At 47.8% G+C, this 27,952-nt stretch overlaps 1 protein-coding gene across 4 annotated transcripts in view; it reads left to right on the top strand.

The window, feature by feature from the left end:
• LOC135900057 (uncharacterized) overlaps nt 1-27,952 on the top strand; it is a 332,823-nt gene that overhangs the window by 54,596 nt on the left and 250,275 nt on the right. The window contains exon 2 of one of the 4 annotated variants that reach the window (XR_010563778.1): nt 15,951-16,123. The exons of the other annotated variants lie outside the window; for them this stretch is intronic. The gene's annotated coding sequence lies outside the window, so the exon portion shown is untranslated. Of the gene's footprint in view, nt 1-15,950; nt 16,124-27,952 lie in introns of those variants that run through there. 4 annotated transcript variants of the gene reach the window in all.

Here is a 27,952-nt window from a genome sequence, read left to right as displayed (position 1 = left end):
ATGGACCTGCTTAGCCATATGGAACACTGTATTGCGGAAGGTTTCCCAACGTATGCTCGTTTTACGGATGTTTCGAATGCATACGACTATGCGTCTCAAAGAGCCATCATCAGCCAGCTTTAAGCGCTATAGACTTCAACTGTCACCTTTTGCGCTTCTTCCGCACATATCTAAATGATTACCGCATAATAATTCGTCTTGGGAACGTTCTGAGTGACGTAGTACGTATATTTCACGGCGTGCCACAAGGAAGTATTCTATCTCTCTTAATCTCTAACATCGCCATGGCTGTCTGCCACGCGCATTAGGCCTTCGAACTCCAGTCAAGATGTCTATCTATGTGGATGACACCTGAATATGGGACTTACCAGCACCATCGTCTCGCACGAATATCCCAGGGAGCTGTTATTACCATTCAGGCCCACTTGTCAACGCTGGGCCCATGACTATCAGCGGTAAATCGTCATTTGTCTTATTTCCCGGGATGAAGGGAAAAGCGGCGCACTTGAAATTTAGTTTAGGTGGCTACTCTATTCGGCAAGTCACCAGTGTTCGGTTTCTGGGCAATACTCTGTACCTCAGGCCACAATGTCGTCGCGCTGTTGACAACATTGCAAAGTCATCATCACAGAAAATTCATGTGCTTCATCGCGTCGTTGGCATACGCAGGAGTAACCTCCCGACGTCTATGCTTCGGTTATAATCAGCGTTGGTTACCAGTAGATTACTATACCAATTTCCTCTAATATCGTCATCAGTCAGCCACTACAAAGGCCCAGAAGCAATACGCATGGAAGGCCTTCGACTATGTCTATGAGCTCCTCAGTCAGCTTCGAACAAAAAATGTGTACGAAGCTGAGTCATACCTACTACAGATTCAAGCTTCTCAGGCTCTCTTGACTCAATTGCTACGACTAAATGAGCCTTCGTCCACAAAGTCCTTGTCAAACGTATAGGTACCTGGACACATTCACATTTACACGAAGCGGTGAACAGTTCTCGCGCCTTAGGGCAGCGCTGCTCCGGACAGAGTCAAAGGCTGGACCTGCCCTGGGCATTTAAAGACATTACTGGCAGCCTAAGCGTACTGAGACTACATTAAAAGAGCATTGTTTGATCTGCGGAAGCAAAGCCCCTCGTTATGGAGCACTTGATGACTAACTACCAGAATCACCTCCAAGTGTACACAGATGGTTCTATCAAAGTGGGCGCAGACCGCTGTGTTTTGTATACCCTCTTTAAAGCTACATGGTCTGGATGGCTGGACCATGCGGTTTCATCAATAATTGTCGAGGGTGTAGCAATAGCTGCTGCCTTACGACAGCTAAAGACTCTGCCTGCACAGGATGTCGTACTCCTTACGGACTCGAAGACGGCATTCCAACAACCCTGTCGCGATTTACCATTAAGCAAGTCCCACGCAAGTCACTGTCATTCGTGAACGATCTCAACGAGAAATGCATCAATCTTTAGATTCCAGTGGATCCATTCGCACATTCGCATTGCTGGAAATGAAGCTGACGCTGTTGCGCACGCAGCACTCTTACGTCACCCTAAATTAAAAGTTGCAAAAAGCATTCAAGTCACGAAATCGGACATCCGTGCTCAATTTGTATCGCTTTCGATTCCGCTGCATGTTTCTTGCGTAACCGAGCGGTTTCGTCGAGAAGGAGCCTTGCTTCTGCACGAAATAAGGACATGACCTGCATGTACCCCTGCATAGCTATTCAAGACGGGACGTCTGATTTTATGCTGTGTACTTCGTGCAATGAGACAGCAGACATCGAGCACTTTCTGTGGACGTGCCCAAGCTGCCGTGGTGAAACGGACGCTGTGCTTGACAACTTAAAAAAGAGAAACGCATCCCACATACATGTCTTCAACACTTCGTGTTTCTCGAAGGATCTGCTGCAGCTTGTAAGAAAGTTTCTCGTCCTCTTCTCACATTTTTAAGAGGCACTTAACTATTCGATAGATGGTGAATACCCTAGTGAAAGTAAAGGAGTCTCTCAGGCGGAGTGATTGCCGGTCTCGATCGCCAGGCTAAACCCGCCTGTAGCTACAACACACCACCACCATCAGCACATTTCTCTGTCCAACTTGTCTTTTAGGTTGGTCAAAGTGCTTCAGAGCATGTGTGTCGGGACATGTGCCACCTGCATGCCGTAGGTGCACAGAACCAGAGCAAGCGAGTCCAGAAGTGCGGAACAAGAATGATCTAACGTGGACGTCCTAGCGTCCACACAAACCTAGCATGTGTGACCAAATATTAATTACCTAAGGCACGCACGCACATACACACGCTCGCTCGCTCACTCACTCACTTGGTATCGCTCAGTTTAATAAGAAGTTAGTCTAATTTCCTTATTTTTGTAATGTTTTACTCTGCACAGAGTTTTTTTTTTTTTTGTACAAACCTCCTTCAATTTCTTTTTTTTTCAGCTTTATCATGCAAATATTTCTTTTTATGGTCATTATTTACTAATTAAACGTAATTGACCTAATAATTATGAATGGAAAACTGGGCGATTTTGTTTAGGATATTCAGAGATGATAGGCGCGCCGACGACGATACACATAAGAGAGATAACCACACAAGGCGCCTATTTCTCTTATGTGTATCTATGCGTCTTTCACTTCTTAAAATGACCTAATAACAATCGTTGTACGGCGTGAAATGTTAAAGTATAACATAACAAGAGCTATACTTTCAAGCCTTCTGTTGCCGTTCACAAATAATGTTCTGTATTCCCAGGTTCTTCATGCATATAGTGTAGAGATAAGCTTATTAACCATGTCTTCAAATAAATCGTCCAGTGGCACCGCATGTTTCGCATAACGGAAGAATATAGTGCGCGAAAAAAATATTAGCAAGTCTTTCCACCATCATTCCAAAGGTTCTACAATTTACACCGAATGGCTGCCGGAGTATCTTGAAAAATAACCAAATATGCAATAAGGTTTCTAAACAGGGATAAGGTGCCTCAGAAACGCTCCTGGTGCATCAGAAACGCTCCTTATCACTGTTTACAAACTTTAAACCGCAGTGTGTTATTCCATCTGTCAGCCCCTTTCTTGATTTTGGACATCAAATATGTAAGTAATTCGTTAGCGTCCAGAAAGAACAACTGGATATTCACGAATCCATAGTGTAATATTGTTTTAGATGGCTGAGACATGCGGATGTTGGAGGAAACTGCCAGATAAGATGTCTAACAGTCGCTAGTTAACAGTCTAACAATAAGTCTAACAATTTCGCTAGTTGACTCATTGCAAGACGTATAATAATTTTAATTGGGGGAATTAATGCTTTCTAATCAAATGAGTTCAGCGAAAAAGGGATTTCAGTGCTTGTATGTGAAACAGGCTATAGAAAGGCATAGTAACCATTGTTTGCAGCATCTACTACTTCCAATGGCCGCCTACAACTGTTCTCTCCGACACTATTCCCTAACCTCCACCTCTATCGTTTTTCTTCGATGGGCAAGTCAGCATCTTATGCTTCTGATCGAAATGTGGTGGTCGGGATGCGTTATCAGCATTACCAAAGTTTGAGAATGCTTTTGGAAACTCGGGTCTCTCAGCCTCTTACACCAGGTTTCGCATCCTTCTGTGCTGTCTCGCCGAGTAAAACTGGCTTATATAGCATGCAACTGACCTATGATATAGTGCCAGCTTGTGAACCTCTGTTTCCGGTAATAAAACAACACATCACTGCACAGAACCTGTAGATCCATTGTCAGCTCACAGGTATCTCTAAAGCACATGACCTCTTAACAGAATAGTGCATGGTATTTGGGCTAATGTTCCTTGGACGATTAGGTATGTTCCAATGTTACGCAAGGGGTGCAGCATCCCTAAGTGCATTTACATATGTATAGTACTTCTCCATGAATTCACCTCTTGTCACACTTATTCCCTCGGAAAGCATCGTTCATCGCTCGTGAGATCGCTGCGTGACACCGCTTCACTGAAACTTCGCGTCATATATTGTTACGTAGGAAGACGCAGACGAAAAGCTATGTACAAATATATTTACAAGGAAAATACGCTGCGCTTGGCCAAGAGGCGACAGCCCGCGCAAGCTTCTAACCGTCGTCGTCGTCTTCACACTGCTGGCCTTTCGTGATCGCACATATTGTGCCGTAGCACTACCCCCGGCTGCAAAAGTGCCGTCCCGGAGCGACTAAAGATCGGACTCGGAAGCAGTGTAGTAGGCCTTGAGCCTACTGACGTGTACGACATCACTAGATGCCACAGGAGAGGACGAGGTTGAGCCCACAGGAGCAATTTCGTAAGTCACAGGCGTCACTTGGCGCAGCACGCGGTAGGGCCCTGTGTATTGCGAAAGAAGCTTCTCTGAAAGTCCGACGTGACGAGAGGGCGACCACAGGAGCACGAGCGCACCAGGTGAAAACTGTACGTCACGATGGCGGGCGTTGTACTGACACTGCTGAGTGGTCTGTGAGGCCGTAAGTCGAGCACGGGCAAGCTGGCGTGCATGGTCGGCGAGGGCGATGGCGTCGCGCGCATACTCGCTTGTTGAGACCGCAGCAGGAGGAAGTGCCGTGTCTAGGGGCAAGGTAGGTTCGCGACCGTAAAGTAGATAAAAGGGAGAAAATCCGGCGGTGTCGTGCCGGGAAGAATTGTACGCAAATGTTACGTAAGGAAGGGCAATGTCCCAGTCGTGGTGGTCCTTGGAAACGTACTTGGCCAGCATATCGGTAAGAGTACAGTTTAACCGCTCTGTCAGGCCATTGGTTTGAGGATGGTATGAAGGAGTCAGTTTGTGTTGAATGGAACAGGAACGCACAATGTCAGCGATAACTTTCGAGAGGAAGTTTCGACCACGGTGAGTAAGCAGCTGTCGCGGGGCGCCATGAAGCAAGGTAATGTCACGCAAGAGAAAGTCCGCGACGTCAGAGGCGCAGCTGGTAGGGAGAGCCCGAGTGATAGCGTATCGGGTGGCGTAATCAGTCGCGACGGCTACCCATTTGTTCCCAGAGGATGACGTGGGAAAGGGACCGAGCACGTCTAATCCAACACGAAAGAACGGTTCCACAGGGACGGTGATCGGCTGGAGATGACCGGCAGGTAGCACCTGAGGTGTCTTCCGACGCTGGCAGGGATCACAGGCAGCAACATAGCGTCGAACGGAGCGAGCGAGACCAGGCCAATAGAAGCGGCGGCGGACGCGGTCGTACGTGCGGGTTACCACAAGATGTCCTGCAGTGGGTGCGTCATGCATCTCAAAGAGCACAGTCTGTCGTAGATGTTGTGGCACGACAAGAAGAAGATCAGGGCCATCAGGGAGGAAGCTCCTTCGGTACAGAATGCCGCCCTGGAGGACATATCGGCGAACGGATGCGTCGGTAGGTGTAGAGCGCAGACGCTCGATGAGTACTCGCAGCGATAGGTCTCGGTACTGCTCATCGGCGATGTTAGCGAAGGCAAACACAGAGAAAATGCCGTCGGCGGTACTACTGTCGGCCTCGTCAGGCTCGTCTACCGGGTAGCGAGACAGGCAGTCAGCGTCCTTGTGTAGTCGGCCAGATTTGTAGGTGACAGAGAACGAATATTCTTGGAGGCGTAAGGCCCAGCGACCAAGTCTTCCTGAAGGGTCTTTCAATGAGCATAACCAACAAAGCGCGTGATGGTCTGTGACAACGGAAAAGGATCGGCCATATAAGTATGGGCGGAATTTCGCAACCGCCCAAACTAGGGCCAGACACTCACGCTCAGTGATGGAATAGTTGCGCTCCGCGGGTGAGAGGAGCCTGCTGGCGTAAGCGATAACACGGTCGTGGCCACGCTGGCGTTGTGCCAGTACTGCTCCAATTCCGTCACCGCTGGCATCAGTACGGACTTCGGTAGGCGCAGAAGGATCGAAATGGGCCAGAACGGGAGGCGTTGTGAGAATGTCGATTAGATGAGAGAATGCAGAGGCCTCGTTATCGCCCCACTGGAAAGGAGCGTCTTTTTTCAAAAGGTCGGTTAGTGGTCGTGCTATGGCGGCGAAATTCCTCACGAAACGGCGGAAGTACGAACAAAGGCCGATGAAGCTGCGCACACCCTTGACACACTTCGGAACAGGGAAGTGCGCAACAGCATGGATCTTGCCTGGGTCCGGTTGCACTCCGTTCGCGTCAACGAGATGTCCAAGGACGGTAATCTGGCGACGGCCGAATTGGCACTTCGATGCGTTAAGTTGCAGACCGGCTCGCCGAAAAACGTCCAGGACTGCTGAGAGGCGCTCGAGGTGCGTAGCGAACGTTGGGGAGAACACGATAACGTCGTCCAAGTAGCACAAGCACGTGGACCATTTGAAACCGTGAAGAAGGGAGTCCATCATGCGTTCAAAAGTGGCAGGAGCGTTACATAGGCCGAACGGCATCACCTTGAATTGATAAAGACCGTCGGGTGTTACAAAGGCAGTCTTCTCGCGGTCGAGATCGTCCACGGCAATCTGCCAATAGCCGGAGCGAAGGTCAATAGAGGAGAAATAGCGAGCACCGTGGAGGCAGTCAAGGGCGTCATCAATCCGAGGTAGGGGATACACGTCCTTTTTGGTAACCCTGTTAAGGTGCCGATAATCCACGCAAAAGCGCCATGAGCCATCTTTCTTTTTTACCAGCACAACCGGTGACGCCCAAGGACTACATGACGGTTCAATAATGTTCTTGGCAAGCATTTTGCGAACTTCTGCGTGAATAACTTGACGCTCAGCTGGGGACACTCGATACGGGCGGCGATGAATAGGAGGGGCATCGCCGGTATTAATGCGATGTTTGACAGCTGTAGTTTGGGCCAAAGGACGATCGTTATAGTCAAAAATATCGTGGTAGGAAAACAGAACGCGGTAGAGTTCACGAGCGTGCTCGGAGGGCAAGTCGGGGGCAATCATTTTCCGTAAGTCAGCGATGGTACAATTTGTCGACTGCGACGGTAGAGGAGTATCGGATGAAGTGTCGTCTACTGCAATGGATGCTACTGAGTGATCCTCGAATGAACAAAGCTGGGCCAAAGACATCCCACGTGGCAGCACTTGTGTCGTCAAGCGAAAGTTGACCACTGGCAGGCAGACGCAATTCGCCGTAATAGATAAAAGTGTATGGGGTACTGTGATCCCGTGTGTAAGGAGGACGTCGTGCATAGGAGCCGCGATGTAGTGACCGTCGGGGACTGGTGGGGATGACACTAGGTCAACGTAGGTCAGTGCCGAAGGTGGCAAGCGAACGAAGTCGGCGGAACTGAGGCGGCTGGGGTGGGGTTCAGCAGGATCCAGAACAGGCAGGTCAAGGCGGAGAGTACTGGCGGAACAGTCGATGAGAGCAGAATGTGCGGAGAGGAAGTCTAAGCCGAGGATGATGTCATGGGGACAGTGGGCGATGACTGTGAATAGCACGATTGTTGAGCGATCGGCGAAGGAGACGCGGGCGGTACACATACCAATTACGGGGGCTGATCCGCCATCGGCGACACGGACAACAGGCGTCGTGGCGGGCGTGATAATTTTCTTGGGCCGGTTACGAAGGTCAGCGCTCATTACGGACAAATGCGCTCCAGTGTCTATGAGAGCAGACACAGAAACACCGTCGACTTGCACGTCAAGAAGGTTCAGATGAGTGGGCAAAGTCAGTAGAGGATTTGGCGGCGTAGGGAGCAATGCAGCGTCACCTCGAGGCGCTGCATCGTCTAGTTTTCCGGCTGGGAGCGGCGTCCGAAGGGAGTCGGCGAGTAGGAGCGACGGGGCTGGGGAGAGCGAGATTGTCGCCGTTGGGGCGAAGGCGAACGAGAATAGGGGCGGTTCGTTGCAGGAGAATCAGTGGTGGCATTAGCGGAGCGTGCGGCATAGGGACGAGAAGGGCCACCTGAGGGGCGAGAGTAGGCAGTATAAGTAGACCGGATCGGGGAACTCCAGCGACTACGACAGTACCGAGAAATGTGCCCGATTCGATGGCAGTGGAAACAAATAGGCCTGTCGTCAGCAGTGCGCCATTCAGATGGGTTGCGGAAACGTGGTGGGTAAGAAGATGCGGGACGGGGCGAAATCGAAGAAGCCGGGCGGGTATCAGGGCGATGGGCCGAGCAGATGGTGTGAAGACCCATGTTTTCAAACTCCTGGCGGACAACTGCCTGGATCAGTGAGACCGTGACTGCAGATGTGTTCGTGGGACTGGAGTCGAAGGCAGCCGGATAGGCGGCCTCGATCTCACGCCGGACGATCCTGGTAACATCGGCAGTGTTGTTGGGACGTGGAGCGTCGGCACAGGAAGATGTCGCTGGGGTGTTGGGCAGACGGGCAAACTGCTGGTCAATACGTCGGCTTTTGGCGAGTTCCAGGCGGCGGCACTCTTTTATAACAGCATCCACCGTGGCTACGTTGTTGCAGACGAGCAAGTTGAAGGCGTCATCGGCAATGCCTTTGAGGATGTGGGAAACCTTGTCTGACTCAGTCATGTGGGTGTCAACTTTGCGGCACAGAGCCAAGACGTCCTGAATGTACGTGACATAGGGCTCTGTTGACGTCTGCACACGGCCGGAAAGCGCCTTCTGCGCGGCAAGTTGTTGACCGTAGGGGTTGCCGAACAAGTCTCGAAGCTGTGTCTTAAGCGAATCCCAACTGGTGAGCTCATCTTCGTGCGTGCGATACCAAACTCGAGGTGTGCCACCGAGGTAAAAGACTACGTTGGCGAGCATAATAGTAGGGTCCCACCGGTTATTGCGGCTGACGTGTTCATACAGGCTGATCCAGTCATCGACGTCTTCCCCATCGTGGCCCGAGAATACGCCAGGATCACGGGGAGCGGGGAGAGTGATGTAGGTCGGCGAAGGGGCAGCAGGTGTCGGAGCCGGCGGAGTCGGGTTGTCGTCACCGGGAGCCATGAAGGAAGGCTCGACGTACCGTCCATTGCGAAGCTCCGTGACGAGGTACAGGGAACGTCCACCTCCACCAGATATGTTACGTAGGAAGACGCAGACGAAAAGCTATGTACAAATATATTTACAAGGAAAATACGCTGCGCTTGGCCAAGAGGCGATAGCCCGCGCAAGCTTCTAACCGTCGTCGTCGTCTTCACACTGCTGGCCTTTCGTGATCGCACATATTGTGCCGTAGCAATATTCCAGCGTATGCCTTGGATCTGCATTGTTTTTTCTTCATGCCACCGAAAACGTTATAAGTGCAATATCTGTTCACGATTATGAGCTGGTAGTAGTGTGCCTTGAAAGGTACACTCCAAAAACTAGGGAGGGTATCGCAGGAGTGAAGCGGCCGATTTACTCTTCAACGCGTTGTTTTACTCTTGCAAAATGTCGAGTGGAGTGAAATGCATTGTTCACTCCGTCACCAACGGAGAGTGAAATGTGATTTTCACTCTGCCCTTCTGAGAGAGAGTAGAATGCCCGTTCTACTCTTGCCGCAATAGAGAACCAAACTTAGCGTAATCTTCTGCGTCAACTGTAGGAGGCTGGCCCCGAACATGGCGATGTATCACTCACGTACGCTGAGCAAAGAACACACCGTTTTGCTTCTAAGAGAACAGGCAGCCACAGTTCAAAGGAACGCGGAGCGAGCGCTCTACTTTTTCACTCGGAGTTGCCCCACCGCGCGCGCGCTCAGCTTCGCGGAACAGAACAGCACCGGAGAAAGGTGATCCGTCCAGCGAGAAGCAACGAAGGCCATCCAAGCAGATCGTGTGTCAGCCATCCCGCGTCGCCGCGAGAACACGAGTCGTTCGTCAATCGTTGGATGTTACAACAAATCCTTCACGGTAAGTGAATTCTAACTTAGGTGCACATTCTGCGTATATGACATGCTATCGCCAGGAAGTCGTCGCGGCGCTTAGCCGACGCGATTGACAACGGACTAGGCAAGCGCGCTGTGTCTCTCGATGTCAATCGAAAAAGCCAGTCGTCGCGATAACTGCATGTGACTTTATCACTTGCCGCTATCCGTAAGAGCTTTGAAAATCGCAAACGCTGCCAGAATCTTGGTATGTTCAATAAGACGTGAGGCGAGAGTACGCTTAAAATGGTTTGTTCACCAGCCCATGATTCCGAGCCTATGCGGAGCGGGCTTAGCGTGCGTTTTGTGTGTTTGAATTTATTCAGTTTGGCAGTCTACTGTGTACGGGACGCTGTTGAAATAAGGAGTCACATAACAGAATGCGTCATTTCGCTGGTGGCATGCTTTCATTACAAATAAGCCGCGCGTTTGACGGTGTCTTTCGCCAGTGGGTAATCTGCAACTACTGAAGTTGCGTGCAGCGCCAGTGCTAGTTAGAAACTTTGCCGCAGGCCTTCAGCTGCATGCTGCAAAGGTCATTTGGGCGCGTTAACTTGAACTTACTGGAAGGGCATGAGGAATTCATGTTTTGTACTGAGCAAAGTATAAACCCAATATAAGCGATCTTGCGCGCGACAGTGACAAGCGATGCGATGGAGGTGGCTGTCGCGTTCGCTCGTCGCCTACAAGTCGTACTCCGTGCGAGCGACGATTTTGAGCGACGTCTCACCGGTGTTGCTGGTATGATGGCGGCAAATACGTGTCGAAAGTAGTGTGGCGCGTGTTTTAGTAATTTAAGTTGATGTATTTTCTGCAAAAAGTCGCATAAAATATTTCCTACGGTCTTGCAGTGGGTTCTTATCCTTGCACATATAAAAACTCAATCGTTTGCTCGTTCCGCGCGACAATCGGTAGTACTTGAGTAATGTACATCCAGTTCCGGCTTCGCGCTATTGGCTAGTCGCTCATAGCACTTGCGGGAGACTAGCGACTTTCTAGATTTCCTGAACCGAACGATCTGGTCAAGCGACGGCCCGTTTTGTCGCTCGAAGCCATCGCTCGTCGCCGTCGCGCACTAAATCGCTCTCATGGGGTTTAGCCCTAAGACTGAACTGTTTTTGGCCATGTATTGAAATTGTGTGATTATATGTCTGATCTTATGTCTCCTGTTGCGGTTTTCGAGCACGGTGCGAATCTGAAAGAGTACTTATGTCTACGAACTCGGTGAATTGTCAAGCAGCGAGTTATGCATCGGCATTGAATATAACGGCTGCTGTGGGGAATTACAATTGCAAAGGCGCTTTGAATTCGCTTATTGCTCTGGACATGCCTGTGAATTTGCTAATATGAGTTGGCGTTTCAGAGTTATGTCATATGAACAGCTAAATCGCCCTTCCCTTGAAGGTTACAAACGTAATGTGTGCATCTTGCTACTGCATGGCAGAACAAAATGTGTTTATCGCTTTAATATTTTTAGTGGAGAAATACAGTATCAAAATAAAACGTTGCTTTAATTCCGTGCGACCAGTCGTCTGTCGTACACAAAACAAAGAGTAGGTTAATAAACTAATTAGTGCGGTCTAACTTCAACGTTTAGATGCCTTCAAGAATGTAAAATGCTAGATTTCAAACTGCAGCAGTAGTCGAGTATGTCAAAAATGAACTCCATTGCACACCTCATAAATGAAAGTAAGTTCATGCCTTCTAGTAAGCTTAAGTAAAGGGGCAGTGAACTTGTTATTATGGAAATGTGGGTAAGCTTGCCATAACAAGCCTTGTTGCCCTTTCTTATAGGCACATCCAGTCATATCCAATTGAACTGGAGGACGATATTTTCATCCCTACTGAGCATCATGTTTGCAGATATGATCCTCAAATTATGGCTTGAGCAGTGGCACAACCAGAGATGGTGCGGGGCGCACACTGGGCACGTGCTTAGGATGTGTCACAAGTGGTGTTTGCGACACACCAGACTAATGACAGACTTATGACATCTGACAATGACCAACATTCTATTTATTAGCAGGAGTATTTTCACATTATTTTTGACCGAGGATGAGCTGTCGGTTATTTCTCTTTTGTTTAAATCTAAAAATTGAAGTTAATTTAGCAGTTGACTGTTGCAGTCATTTAGATGCTTCACATGCATTTCAGTAGGAAGACTAAGAGCTAAGACTTTCTTTTAGTGTCATGCCCTCGAGCATCTTGATGTTGTTTTACACCACGTCCTCGTGTTGACTTTTGCACACGCTATCTTTCAGGCACCCGCTTTATATAACGCAAGAAGGCAGCTCCAAGGACACAGGGATGTCAAAGAGCCAGCCCAGCGCGACTTCACGTAGTACAGAGGAGCGCACGCCAATGAATCAAAATACATTGCCATGCAATTTCTTCCAAAAAACTAGAATGTGGGTATATTGGGTGTACCATTTGACTAAATGTCAACAAAATCAAAATACACCATGTCACACTAAGACGAAATTCTCACGTGCTCTGGGCAGTCATCTTAACATCTTAACATGGTATATTTATGTAATGTCTCTGATGGGAAAGTCAAAATCAAGTATGCTCTCTAAAGGCAAACTCATAAAAGCAAGTGTCATTTAAAAGTTAGGAATGTGTTAAAAAGAAGCTTATTAGTTTTGTGAGAAGTGACTACTTTTTGTCTTGCCTCTAAACAGATATATCCATGTGATAACAAAATAGTGGTACAATGAAATTGTATATTTGCTTAGTGACATGATACATACTTGCAATGAGCACAGTGCCTGTGTTCGCTATAAAAAGCAACAGCTCATGCTTGGTTAGGTGCTTACATACATTTAACAGCTTTATTAGCTCACATTTAACAGCTCGTGAATGCAAGGGTGAAAATACAAACCACTATGATTCTGTATTTTAAATGTTGAGATGAAGCACAGATTTTCATATCTTCCCTGTTATCCACTCCTTACACCTAATTTTAGAAGTATGGTTTCCTTTTAGATTACAGAAAGGGGAAGCATTGGGCGAAGAGAATCCCATGTTTAAGAAGTCATTATCGTTTACGTGCATGCTCACGAAACCAGTTCGTTAGAACCACTCGTGCCTCCCAAAGTGCAATGAGCAATTAAGGCCTTTAACTGTGTACACTGAGGTGCACACCTTACGTCTTAGAAGCCGGAGAGTCACTTGGAATTGAAAATTATTTAAAAAATGTGAAATTGTGGTTTCTCCTTCTGTGAAATAGTCATACGTTAGCTTCTGGTAGGTATTTGATATTTTGATTAGGGTGGCTCAATCTGCTTGCCAACCACGTATGCTAGTGGAGGTAGAGATGCGTTCAATGCAAAGAGGTGACAGCATCTGAGTAGAACACTTGTTCATCAATTGGCGGATGTGAACATATAGTGTTAAATAAAAGCCCCCTTAGTTTCATGGCTTCTGTAGACATAATTTCTATAAGGCAAAATAAAATTAAAGCATTTTGCCACATGGTAAATTTCTGGACTTAAGATAGAGTGCAAAGTGAGGCAATGTATTTATCTTCCCAGACACATGTACTTGTTGCGAGATGAAGATTCTGTGAAGTGCGATAATCTTTCTTACTGTAGTGCATCTTAACCACTTCAGTAGGAAAAAAGCTTTGGTTTCAGGTAGTTAGTTCATTGTGCAATATGTGCATAGTCGCATGCAAAATCCACGTGCATGGAAGGGATATGTGAAACAGGATGGTGCCATTTTCAATTTAGGTTTCGCTTCTTTGTTTGTCTTTTTCGTGCACTTCCCTGATGGTGCTTATGCTTATGTCACCTTTGATGCATCATATTCATCTGATTTTTGGTCCACATTTGAAGCCATGCTATACTTCAGTTAGATTGCATAGTGAACGAGTCACAATAATTGATCATGTAATTATGCAAGCTGCTCTTCAGAAGCATAGCATTCTTACCGTAATGGGGATGAAAAGCTACCATATATGATAAGAAATCTGACGCGCAAGATTTTAATGCCAATGCTCCTTGCAGTTTTATACTCATTTGCTACGCACTAGATAATATTGTAAATTTAATTTTATTTATCTGTGAGAAAGTGTAACAGGTCAATCCTAACAGCACCAGGAAACTACTTTCACGAGGAGGCCAACAGAATAGGAAAAATGATACGCCTCTTTACCACTTTGAGACCGGGCAGGATATTGCTGCAGAACCACAACACCCACTTACAAACAATGGGGTGAGCCCATACATGAATAACATTATGTAAAATATAAGCAAAGCTAGCTAGACCTGTGACCTCACATGAGAGTATACAACACATTTCTAAAGGCACTGTACTCTCAGTCAGGAACATCCATATGCTATACAGGACGTTATCAAATGAGCTGCTGCCTTAAAATATAGCACACAAAAAAGTTTCTTGCACAATTTATCTACATTACCAGCCCCATGCTTAGCAGCTCATCTGGTAACCTCTGCCATATAAGCGGACGCGTTTTGTGGCAGAAATGCGTTTGCTGGCCAGTAACGTGGCGCACATTTCTCTTCGATCATAGTGTCAATACTTTGTGAGTTTGCACACGTTTGTTCTATGTTTAACGTTCAATTGTATACCTTATTTTTGAAAAGAAGGAGCCAATTGAAATTAAAGGATATTTTGACACGGTAATACTGAAGAAACTATAGAGAATATACTTATGTTTTATTACAAGATGTGTTCTAAATTTCATGGGCATCATTGTAATCTGATTTTATGTGTTTGTCAGTATGTTTCTCAAATTATTATTCAGTCTCTCTTGTGACTGATCAATACATAATTAGACCTTTCAAGAGAGAAAATGTTTCATTTGAGTAACTCGGCGACTACAGATTACATCCCATTCATCGAGCATAAGTGCAGGAGCTGCTTATGAAGAAATCAAATATTCCCCACATGTAAGTATGCGAATCCCTTCTAACGTGACCATGGATCTACATCGTGCTTTCACTCTGCTGGGAAGAGTACTTGCACTCCGTTTGGAGGAGTACAAGCACTCTCTTTGGGGGAGTAGAAACACTCGGCTTGGAGGAGTAGAAGTACTCGGTTTGGAAGAGTAGAAGCACTCGGTCTGGGGTAGTGTTATTACCCCTGTGGGGAGATTGTTGGCACTCTGCGGAAGAGTACTGGCACTCCGTTGCGGTGGAGTAGCAAAACTCTGCCAGGAGGAGTTGTCCGACTCTCTCTCAAAAAGGGTCGATCTACTCTCGAAAAGTCAAATATGGGACAAGCAGATATTCCCTCATAGAGAGTGCCTGGAACTCACTTTTTTTTAGAGTGTAGTTAAAGAGCCATAAGGCAATATAGTTACTTGACTGACTGTCTAGAACATTTATTAATAGAAGAGTCGCAGTCCTTTAGGGCAAACAGTTTGACGATCATCTGATTTTGGGACATTTCTAGTGTACAGAAAAAGAAAAACTAAACCTGACGTATCGGCATGTCTCCCGACGAGCAGGTCTTCTCTTCGCCAACCAAGTTTCTGTTTCTTCTTTTTTTTCTTTTCCCTTCTTTAGAACAATCTGTCCCAAGCCACGCGAAGCAACAAAGAGAGTTCGCACATTCTCTCTGCCACTTCTCTGAGACAGCCCTATAGCAGCCCTTCAGCTCCAAATATTGCGCAAATTAGAGTCTTCTTGCCCCGTGCCTGATCCTTAATGAAGATCGGAAGGGAAGTGGAAACAGAAAAAAAGGAGTCTTACAGAGGGAATTACAAAATGAAAAAAAAAGAACTGACCTTGTCTGAAAACTACTAAAACGCGGTGCAATAATTATTTGTCTTGGACTCCATCTGGGGCGCGTCAGCAGAAACCGACGCACGACAGTTCGCCGCCGGGACAGGAATCCGAGCAGCGCCGAGTCGGCGAGGAGTGTCCACATACCGCTGTCGTCGGCTTCCGTCGTCAACCGGAAGCGACGCCAGGGAGCCCAACTCTTTCGGTGCCCTCCGTTTCTTGATTGCCGGTGCTTCGCACTTCACAGAAAGCAGCAATGCTTTTTCCCCCACAAGTGTAAACTCTGCACAGAGTGTCTCGCACAAAAATTGCCTCTTGCACTTCGTTTTCCGTTGCCGTCTCTCTCCCTTTCTCCTTCTCGCTCGTACTCCGCCCGATATTGCTCTAACATCACCTATTTTTTTTCTCCATAGCTGCAAGCTCCGCCTCCCAACAGAGCCTCCTAGTCTACCACTTTCCGATTTCCTGCGGCTGTGTGCGCTGTTCCCCTTCGCTACCATTGCCGGATTTCTGAAAGAAAGCAGCTTGAAAATGCGATGAGCGGGAGGAAATAAAAGGCCTATGGCTACTTATTGGAACCACTGGAACTCATCCAATAAGACTACCGATGGGCAACGTACACATCTTACCTTATACACTGAGTTCTCGTTCATCTAGTTCTCCTCCACGTTCTAGATTTTTAGAACGAAATCTGTATATGGCTAACCTTCCGTAGTTTTTCGGCGTCCGGTAATAGAAACGGACTTAGTGATTTCTAACGAACCCATACGGATGCAGTGCGGCGGCGCAGACGTCAAAATGCAGAACCGATTAGAACGCTCGCTGTGAACAATAGCGTGACGTCAAGGTTATCGCAGTATATAAGCAGGAGATGTGTCGGCGCTAAAAACAGCTGTGTTATCCATGGGGGGGGGGGGGGGGGAGGACACATATAGTTCGTACACCCGAAGAACAACATGCGAACGAGGAGCGCCGGAGGGAACAGCAACGAGAATGTAAACGCCGCCGGCACGAAACGACCACCGACGAAGAACGTTCCCGCGATGCTAAACGAAAACGACCATCGCGAACCCCGGCATTTCCGAACGAGCAACGACGCCAGACTCACAGCGCAAAAAATGACAAACATTCCACTAAGATGGAATGACAGTGAAGGCACTTTGCTTTTCGTTTGAGAGTTTTGACTGTCGTGAGCTTTCGCTGCCATTCCATCTTCAGAGAGTGGAATGGTTGTAATTTTTTTTAATGCGATAGAATTTGCTGGGTTCAGAATCTTGGGTTTCTGCCACCAGTATTCGCCAGGGAACCTCGTTTCAGCTATTTCTCTAAAAACTAGCTCGCAAGTTTGTGCAGCATGGGGATTAGAAACGTGGCAAGACAGAAACGTGAGCAAGCTAGTGTTTATCGATGAGGGACGCTACTGTTATCGCTGACGGAAGAACTAAAGAAAGGTGGTACAGATGAAGGCAGTGTGAACGTGGATAATTTTTGGTACTTGGCACTTATAATTGCTCGTTGATAGAGCGCACGTACTTCAGTAGTGGTAGTGCACTGGCTGCGCTACCACTTCAAGGCTGGAAAAGAAAGCTCGGAGGAGACTCCTGCGGTAATTTAGAAAACATTTCGGTAAATACAAGATAGCGGGCGTTTTCCTAATCTGCTATAAAGTGCCATAACAGATGCAGTAAGCGACGAACAGTGGTTGATTAAGACGTAGCTAGTTAGTAGCTAGTCATTCGCAGAAATTTCAAAACGACTGGTATGGTAGCTGTGTTGAGCCTCCTTGGTCTTGATTTCTAAGTAAGGAGAGGAAGTAAGGCATAATATACTTCTTGTAATATTTGTTCACGTCAAAGTGAACATCTACTCGGGATCATCGGGCAAATTTAAACCCTTTTATCTTGAAAGATAAATATATACGTGAACAGATCGCTGGGGAGGCCATAAGTCTAAACTGGACACAATAATGACGATAGCTCCAGGCGGCAACGCTAGGTTCTGCAGAATACCATAGGGCTTCGGAGAGGCAAATGCATAGGCGTATCTACCGGAGGGGGGCAAGAGGGGCACTTGCCACCGCCCCCCCTCCTCCACTGTCAAAAGTGGGGCGTGCAAGGTAATTTACCTCCCCCCCCCCCCCACACACACACTTTTGAAAGCGGGCACTTTTGGCTGCACGCTGGAAAGTCCAACAAAACTACAACTGAAGCTAAATTTTCTTTTTTAATAGAGTGACCAGATAAGTTACCGTTTTATTTACTACGCATACTTGCTTGGACAGCGAGGATTGTCTTTTGTGCCTTCTCGGGACGCCCTGTAGCGGACGACGTGCGGGATTCGCCATACACGCGCGCGTTGCGGAGAACGCTTGGTGCTGGGCAGTTCCCGCCCTAAGAAACTGTCAGTCTGTGCAACTTGCATCGTGCCCAATTTTATTTTTTTGAGACCGCTATATCCATATTCGAAAACACACTCAGTTTGCTGAATTTAACCGGCGGGTGGAGGAGAGGTCCGGATAAAGTATTATAATCCACCGCGCCCAACGGCTGGTGTGCCGTATGGGATGAAATCATTTGATTATAAAAAAAATACTGGAACTATTTATTCTGTGTCCAGTGCTAGCCTACATAGCGTTGCGGTCTCAGTATCTTATCACCATAAAACATCTAATCGAACCTCTTACATGTATAGCTGTCGAATTTCATTGTGTAATCACGACTTATTTATTTATTTATTCAAAAGAACCTTACATGCCCTGTGGCAGGGCATGAAGGAAGGGGGCATTTTAAACAGTAAAGATATAAAAAGTACAAATTTCTAAGAGGAACAGTGCAATAAAAAGATTGCCGTGTTATACCATATTGAAGCCACAAGGAATACAAAGCAATATCTGAAGGCACAGGAATACTTGTTACCATTAACAGAGCAAAAGGAATAGTGTTTATGAAAATAGTATACAACATTGCAAAAATGCGCGATCAAATACACTAGGCTGGGCATTCGTGAACGGTATTAAATGGGTAAAGCGTGAGTAACTGACAGCCGAACGTGTCGGGGTTAGATATGGAGGCTTTGTTATCAGGGAGGTCGTTCCAGAGACGAATGGCACGAGGTAGTGCAGATGAATTAAATGCATTTGTTTTACCGTATATGCGCATGAAACAGAATTGGTTATGTAATCTGCATGAAAAGAGTGGGGTATTTGCAGTTGATATTATCAGAGATATGCTCGTGAAAATGATCTTGTTTGAACGTGCAGGGCCATTTCAATACCTACAGAATGCTGACTTGAATTTTAAAGTGTAAGCTTTCTTTGGCGGGCTAACCAGCCCTGTCACGCAAAAACTCTAATGCTTTGTATCTGCAGAAAAATGCGTTGTTTGCAAATCTAAGACATTTAATCGCCACGATATTGTAAGTGAAGATGACTGGTAGTTTTTAAGTGATAACGAACAATCTAAAGCAAAAAAAAAAACAGGACCCAGAGATACATAGGGCCTCTTTGAAGATGCATGGGGAAGCGCATAGTAGCGGTGGGCCAACTGAAATTTGGGGATTGGCCAACTTAGAATTCGGACGTGGGCCAACTTGAAATGTGGATCGGGCATACTTAAATTAGGGGGTGGGCCAACTTGAAATTTCAGTGTGTATGAACTTGAAGTGTGCCGGAATGTATTTCCGTGCGACTGAAAGCATGCTCGCGCATGACGCGCCGATTCATTGTGCCTAACGCATGTATGGAACCACGTGTCGCTGACGTCACGCTGGTTCTACCTGAACTGCTGTGCAAATAAAGATCGGGGTATTCTGCCTGCCGGCGGGTTTGACTACAGACGCCTGTGGTCTTTTGCCCATCACGCACTGATAGCAGCGGGCGCCGACACGACATGGTGTCAGAAGTGTGGTGATCCACCCATTTCTAGGGTGATTGAAAAAAGAGGACCTCGACGTCGTCAGAAAATGAGGCGGCAATGGCCACTGCATCGCCGCCGAGCCTTCAGCAGTGGGCAACGCTGGACTTCGGCACTACCTCGGAGTGGCTGGCGTGGTTACTGCACTTCGACGACTATCGCTATGCGTCGGACCTGAATGAGCGCTCGGAAGAAGCACCAGTACGCACTCTGCTTTAGACCATGGGCCAACAAACAAGGAATATCTTCGACACCTTCAATCTTCCCGCAGAAGGTTCGAAAAAAAATTGAGCTGATCAAAAAGTTCGACGATTACTTCATCAAGGAGAGCAACGTTGTTTACGAGAGCGCTTGCTTTCACAAGCGGCACCATATGCCTGGCGAGTCAATTGACCCGTTTGACTGCTCTACAAGTCTTGGCGGACAAGTGCGACTTCGGAGAATTCAAGCAGCGCCTCATTAAGGACCGGCTCGTTGTGGGCCTGCGGGATGAAACACTTTCCGAGTCACTCCAAATGGATCCCAAGCTGTCTCTCGCAACAACTCTGGCGAGGGCCTACCTAAATGAGACCGTACAGCGGCAGCAAGAAGTGCTTCGAAATCCCAATGAAGTTCGCGACCACACAACGTGCAAGCCATAGAAAGACGTTAACGTTGACGCAGTGGGTCACCGCAAGAAACCGCAACGCAGCGAGGAAACCCGGCCGACATCAGCTCGTTCCGAGGGACCGTGCACCTTCTACGGAGGCAATCGCACACAAGGACATCCTGCCCAGAGAGGAAACAGAGGTACTTCAACTGCCGCTTAAAGGGACACTTTGGCAAGGTGTGCCTCAAAGGGACTTCTCCAGGCTACCAGCGAAAGGTACGAGTGTTGTCTGTACAAAATGACACTGAGGAAGCTTTTTTTGGGCATGGTCGAGGTGCCTGGCGCCAAGGCGCGTTACATTCAGGTATTGCTTAACTCCGTGCCTGTTTTCGTAAAGGTCGACTCAGGGGCAGAAGTGCCCGTAATTACAGCGTCGTTTTCTTGACTTCCCGCGAGTTTGGAAAAGGTCGACGAGGTCTTGACAGGCGCTAGCGGTGACCGCCTAAATGTTCTGGGCAAGCTTCAGACGGATATATTTTGGAGGGGACAAACTTCTCGCCAAACGTGTTTTGTGGTCAGCCCTTTGCGCCATGTACTGCTCGGTTTGCCAGCTCTCGAAGCATTGGGAATCAACTTCATTGACTCTATGGCTCACAAGGAACCCTACTACGAAGTTTTGTGCCCTCATGTTTTTAACAACTTAGGCACTATTCCTGGGGAGCATACCCTAAGGCTTAAACCAGACGCTGCTTCATTTGCAATAAGCGCACCACGCAGGATTCTTATAAAGCTTCAGGTAAATGTAAAATGAGAACTCGATAAGTTCTAACAAATGGCCGTCATTCGTAAAATTTAAGAGCCAACAGAGTGGTGTGCCGGCATTGTGCCTGTACAAAAGCACTCGGGAGGCGTAAGGATCTGTGTAGACGTTACACAATTGAACAAGTTCGTCTTAAGAGAAAGATACACATTGCCTACTGTCGACCAAGCACTGGGCTCACTTGCCGGTGCAAAATGGTTTTCCAAATTGGACACAAATTCTGGCTTCTATCCGGTGACTAAGCAAGGCCCTTGAAGAACTGACCACGTTCATTGCGCCGTTTGGATGGTGCTGTTTCACTAGGTTGCCGTTTGGGATTACATCAGCTCCAGAGTACCTTCAAAGAAGGATGTCTGAAATCCTGACAGTCCTTACTGGCGTCGTTAACCTGATGGACGATATCCTCGTATATGCCTACAACAAAGCGCAATATGACTCTAGGCTGTTGAACGTCTTCGCTAACTGGCCCAGTATAACGTTACCCTAAACAAAGCAAAGTGTGTATTCGGCGTTCGAAGCATAAGCTTTCTGGGCCACTTACTAAGAGAGGAAGGCGGACAGCTGGATCCGGCCAAACTCAGAGCCATTGAAGAGCTGAAGCCACCCTCTGATATATCGCAATTAGGCAATCTTCTGGCCATGGCCAGCCACTTAGGCCGTTTTTGCCGAACTTGGCGCAAATCACTGTCCCGCTACGGGCGCTTTTACAGAAAGAGATCGACTGGGCTTGGTGTCCTGCTCAGAACAAGGCTTTTGAAAGCTTGAAATCTTTTATCTGCTCAGCAAAGTGCACGGCTATGTACGACCCACGCCTTGTCACGATTCTTTCAACAGACGCTTTGTCTTATGGCCTCGGCGCCATCCTTTTCCATAAACAACGTAATGGCGAGCGCCGGCCGATAGCGTTTGCTTCAAGGTGTCAGGATTGGGGGCTTAATCCCATCGTCCGTGGTCCTTTGCCAAGATTGGAGTACGGCATGAATTCGGAGGTAGCTGGCCCATGCCGTCGTCCAACTTATTTACGCTGAGATCGTTGATGAAGTGAAGAACTGCTTCTCATCGAGAACGAGGAAAAGGGTTTATTTACAGAAATTAAATCAGCCTAGCATGACTGCTAGAGAAAAAGAGTAACAGTCCAACATGACTGCATGAGAGAAGTGACTCAGTCTAACCTGACTGCTCAAGAGAAGTGTCCTCAGCATTCGCACAACCACAGTTTTTATACACTCGATCCGCCGGTCCTACGACGCGGCGACTGTTCGTTTACTCATCACCAACGCGCCGCTGCTCTGCAGAACAGTTTACGTACACAAAGGCAACCGCGCTCTGATGCCCGACGACGGCGTTGGCGGGTGCCGTTCCGGGAACTATCGTTGCCGCTCGAGGGTCGCTCGTTGTTCCGTGCCACTCCGAACCGTGAGAAGCACAAAAATACGTCGTTCCCGCGGCAGCTTGTCCATGCGTGTCAAATCAGCTCCGCGTTGGGGAACTCTGGAATCATTGTCCACGCACCGAACTAGTTCCGTCACAATGTCGAAGGGGCTGGAGGAAGGCGGCGGATTCCAACGCAAAGGCCGCTTCTTTGAACGCCTCCCAGCTGCAGCAACGGAGAGGGAGAGGTGCGCGTCTTGCACCCCTTGTCGTAATCGGGTGGCAAGGTGGCAATCTTGCTTAGCGGCTCGCCATTCTTAACAGCGCCTCCATGGCCCGAAAAATCTCGACTGTCTAGCGCTGACAACCGCTAGGCAGGAAGAGAACGGCTGCTGGTCAGGGGGGGATTGATGTCTTGGCTCGCAGCGACCACTTGTGCATTGATGTCACCGCCCCAAAACATCCAACAAGGACAGGCAACTGCAAAATGAACCCCACAACACGGCTCTGCGCCGAGATGGCGTGCATTGGCCATCACTTTAGACTCGCTAGGCTTCAAAAAAAAAAACAACAACATAAGTGCAGAAGCAAACAAAAAATGCTGCATTTCGCTATGCCAATTTCTGAAGCAAATTCCTGCTGACACATTCAGCAATCATGGAGGGAATCCTGCCAAATGAGAGGGGATCTTCTTCGCTTAATAAAATTAACACTAGTAACCCTAAAATTTAGGCGGGACCCCCAAACGCAGAATTCAAATTAGCCTGCTCAAACCATCCGCATTGCTATGCAACTTTCCCTTCTTATATCTAACGGAGAAGTTGTACTCTTGGAGAGTGAGGCTCCATCGGAGCAAGCGGCCGTTTTTGTGTGACATTTGATTGAGCCACGTCAGAGGACAGTGGTCGGTCTCGAAGATGAACTTCGCTCCGTACAAGTAACACGACAACTTCTGGGCGGCCCAAACCAAACAAGCGCATTCCTTCTCTGAAGCGCTGTAGGCTTCCTCTCTTACATTTAGTTTACGGCTGGCGTAGAGGATAGGATGCTCCTCGTTATCGTCGCCGACCTGACTAAGTACCACGCCCATACCTCTGTCGCTTGCGTCGCATTGAACTATGAATTCCTTTGTGTAGTCTGGCGCGCGAAGCACAGGGCGAGAAACCAATAGCGTTTTCAAACTTTGGAAAGCGTTCTCCTTGTCCTTATCCCAGTGTACGTTACTCGGTGCTCCCTTTCGGAGGGCGTCTGTTAATGGACTTGCCAATTGCGAGTAATTCGGAATGTACCGTTGATAGTACCCCACAAGTCCCAAAAATGAACGAAGGTCCGTTTTCGTGCGCGGCTGAGAAAAATCTCCAATCGTCGCTATTTTCAGCTCAGCCAGCCGTCTCATGCCCTGACTGACAACATGGCCCAGATAAGTAACCTGCGAACAACCAAACCTACACTTTTCCGCTTTCATCGTTAAGCCGGCTTCCCTCAACCGTGAGAACACCTGTTTGAGGTGCGATACGTGTTGTTCCCAGCTGTCCGAAAAAATGGCCACATCATCAAGATAAGGTAAGGCGAACTCCTGCAAGTCCTTTAGGACAATATCCATTAACTTAGAGAAGCTAAACGGCGCGTTCTTCAGCCCGAAGCTGAGTGCGAGAGGGCGAAAAGTGCCTACAGGCGAGATGAATGCGGCATAGCGGCTGGCACTTTCTGAAAGGGGAACTTGCCAGTACCCCCGCACGAGATCTATAGTTGAAATGTATTTCGCAGCGCTAACTCTTTCAATTCGTTCCTCAATGTTGGGTATCGGGTACAGCTGATCCCTAGTGATCGCATTTAACTTCCTGTAGTCAACACACGGACGAGGGTCCTTGTTAGGGGTTTCTACGAGTATTAGCGGTGACGTGTAGTCACTCTCAGCGGGCTCAATAACTCCCAACTCTAGCATGCGCTGTATCTCTGCCTCCATAATCTCTCTCTGTCTTGGAGACACCCTGTAAGGTTTTGATCTTACTGGTTCGGCAGAGGTCAGCTCAATTTCATGCGTTATCAGTTCGGTTCTACCCGGCCGATCGCTAAATCTGTCGATATATTCCCCTAACACCCCTTTTAGCTCATCTAGCTGCTCGGGTCTTAGAGCATGCGAGCTTACCGAGTGTTCTACTACTTCTTCTAGGCCGATTTCAGAGTTGGAGGTTGCCCTATACTCCTTAAACTTGGTACCAATGCCATCCGGCTCTTTGACGGTATAGTTAACGACTCCGCTCCGCTCTACATACGGCTTCATCAAATTACAGTGATATATCCTCACTTCCTTCCTGCGACCGGGCATTCTCAAAGCATAGTTGGTATCTGAAAGTTTGTGCAACACTTTAACGGGCCCGTCCCAGTGAACTTCAAGCTTGTTCTTTCTTGAAGGTTTGAGGATCATTACCTGGTCTCCGGCGTTAAACGTACGAAGCCTCGCATTCTTGTCGTAATAGAATTTGGCGTTCTTTTGAGCTAGTGCCATGTTCTTTCCGACTAGTTCTTGGGTTGCGCTTAGCCGCTCCAGTAAATTTAGCACGTATTCAACCACTGTCGGGATCTCCCCTCTTTCCTCCCACATCTCTCTTAACATTCTCAGTGGAGAACGGAGTGTCCTCCCATACACTAGTTCTGCTGGTGAGAACCCTGTCGCCTCATGTGGAACCGTTCGCAAAGCAAACAAAGTTGCCGGCAGACAGTTCTCCCAGTCCTCCTTGTGCTCGTAACACAGCGCACGCAAAACTCGCTTAAGCACCGAATGCCACCTCTCTACACTGTTTGACTGAGGGTGATAGACAGAACTGTGTATTAACTTTACCCCGCACTTTTGCAAGAATGTGGAAGTCAGTGCGCTCGTGAATACTGACCCTTGATCTGCCTGAATTTCGGCTGGAAACCCAACTCGTGCAAACACTGTCAAAAGCGCGTCTACTACTTCGGTGGAGCTGAGCTCTTTCAAAGGGATTGCTTCTGGAAACTTGGTAGCCGGACACAGCATGGTAAACAAGTACCTGTAGCCTGATTTTGTTTTTGGAAGAGGCCCTACCGTGTCTATTACAAGCCGTCTGAAAGGCTCTGTTATTAAGGGCACTACCTTCAGTGGAGCTTTCCAAGTCTCTCCTGGTTTACCAGAACGCTGGCAGGCGTCGCATGATCTTACAAAGTTTTCTACATCTTTGAAACAGCCAGGCCAGTAGTATTCCATAAGCAATCTTTCCTTTGATTTGTTTATGCCTAGGTGGCCGGACCACCCATTTCCATGACAAAGACTCAAAAGGTCCTCCCTATACTTAGTAGCTATGACTAACTGATCTAAAATCTTACCCTTTCGATCTCTGTAATGCCGATACAACAATCCTCCTCTCTCATGTATCGTTACGTTGCGCCTAGCAATGCCTTCTTTAGCTGTGTCACGTAATTTAGCTAAGCTCTCATCATTCTTTTGCTCAGCTGCCAGTGACTCTCTATCCACGTGTAAGAGTTGATCGAAGTTCTTTGAGGCCGGTGATAATAACGACCCTGTCTCGCTTGTGAGCGCGTCTGCTTGCTCTTCCTGCAGGCTAGAACTCTGACACTCTAGTGCTACGCTCTCATTGAGCTGGTCAGCTGGCAGGCTCTCCTCAACTGTTCTTTTGTCCCTCGGGCCTAGCTCGGATTCGGGTATTGAAGCTATCCCCTTTTCTGCTTCAGCTGGAGGAGCTTGAGCATTTTCAGCCGAAAGCGCCGCGATCTTACGAGCTTGGCCTCTGGTCAATGCCTGTACTATGCCCTCTCCCAGTTTGAGCCCTCTGTCACGCAGTAACTGATTCGAACGATTCGAAAAGATGTAGGGATACTGCAATGACAAAAATTTGGAAACTGCAGCCTCAGTCTCTAGCTCCCCGAATGGTCCACTGATTTTGACTTTGGCCATGGGCAGACACACGCTGTGTTCTTCTACAACCTGTTTTATCCACGCTACTTCTCCGGTGAAGTCATCTACCATCACGTAAGACGGATGGACAATGTCCAGCGTGGCGGCACTGTCTCTTAGCACTCGGCATGGTTTTCCATTAACTTGCAGGTCGTGGAGATATGGACTTAAAAGTTCCATATTCTCATCCTTTTCCTCCACGTAGGAAAAAACTACGCTAGACTTCTCGCAGTTTGCAGCTATATGTCCCAGTTTGTGGCATTTGTAACAGCGAATTGGTCTAACAGATTCGAATTTTCTTTTCTGTTCTTTTTGTGCGGTTTCTCCGTTAAGTTTCTCCTCGCTCTTTTCTGCGGGCTTTTCCGCCATGTCTACAGGCTCTGATCGTCTAGTTTGCGCACCCTTTTTGAACGGAAATGGTTTCCGCGGTCCATTTCGACCGTCCCAGTTTCCCTCCTCGGCGTTCAACGTTCTACGGGTTGCGTACTCTTCGGGTAATTCAGCCGCCCTTTCCACAGTGTTTACATTACCTCTGTCTTGCACCCACAGTTTCACAGCTTGGGGGATGGTTTTGTAAAACTGCTCTAGACACATGCATTCAATGATCATGTCTCTGCTGTCGTACGCTTCCGCGCTTTTAAGCCACTCGACTAGGTTGGCCTTTAAGCTATACGCAAACTCCGGATAGCCCTCGCTATCTTTCTTGCCTGTGCTCCTAAACCTTTGCCGAAAAGCTTCGGCTGAAAGGCGGTATTTCTTCAGGAGACTAGCCTTAACTTTCGCATAATCATATGCATCCTGCACACTCAGTCTGGCGATTACTTCCGCCGCCTCACACGGCAACATAGACAGCAACCGCTGTGGCCATGTACTCGGGCCGAAGTTCATCTTTTCGCAAGTCCTTTCAAAATTGCATAGGAACAAGCCTATGTCGGTCCCGACCTCAAATGGCTTTAATAGCCTGTCCATGCGGTACGATTCTGCCTCACTTGATCGACCCAGAGCGCCTTCACTTCCTTGAGACAACTCCAAACGTCTGTTTTCAAGTTCAAGTTGCATTTTTCTTAACTCGCGATCTTTATCGCGTTCCTCTCTCTCTCTATCCCGTTCCTCTCTCTCTCGTTTTTCTCTGTCCCGTTCTTCTCTTTCTCTTTCCCGTTTCTCTCTCTTTTTGAGAAGTTCCAATCCCATTTCAATATCTTGCTCACTGGCCTAATTGGAAATTAGCTCCAATAATTCCGATTTGAGCATTTCCTTGCGTACATCTAGGCCCAGTTCCTCACCAAAAATCAACAACTCGTCTCTCAGCAGTGTCCTTAACTCTATGACTGCTGCTTTACTGCCTTGATTCTGCTCTCTAAATCTAGCTGGGAAAACACAACCTAGCTAACACACAACAATCTAGCTTCCCCACTGTTCTAAACAGAACAACCACAAAATGAAGCCTAGAGAGTCAAAGCAAAAACCAAGCACTCACCGCAGATACAGCACCATGTCGCAAAGTCCATCTCACCGCTGTCAGCCAGTTGTCAGGATTGGGGGCTTAATCCCATCGTCCGTGGTCCTTTGCCAAGATTGGAGTACGGCATGAATTCGGAGGTAGCTGGCCCATGCCGTCGTCCAACTTATTTACGCTGAGATCGTTGATGAAGTGAAGAACTGCTTCTCATCGAGAACGAGGAAAAGGGTTTATTTACAGAAATTAAATCAGTCTAACATGACTGCTTGAGAAAAAGAGTAACAGTCCAACATGACTGCATGAGAGAAGTGACTCAGTCTAACCTGAC

Source organism: Dermacentor albipictus, chromosome 1 (genome assembly GCF_038994185.2).
Source record: "Dermacentor albipictus isolate Rhodes 1998 colony chromosome 1, USDA_Dalb.pri_finalv2, whole genome shotgun sequence".
Lineage (NCBI taxonomy): Eukaryota > Metazoa > Arthropoda > Arachnida > Ixodida > Ixodidae > Dermacentor > Dermacentor albipictus.
The sequence above is the reverse complement of the archived record's forward strand: the minus strand, read 5'-3'. Positions and strand labels throughout refer to the sequence as shown.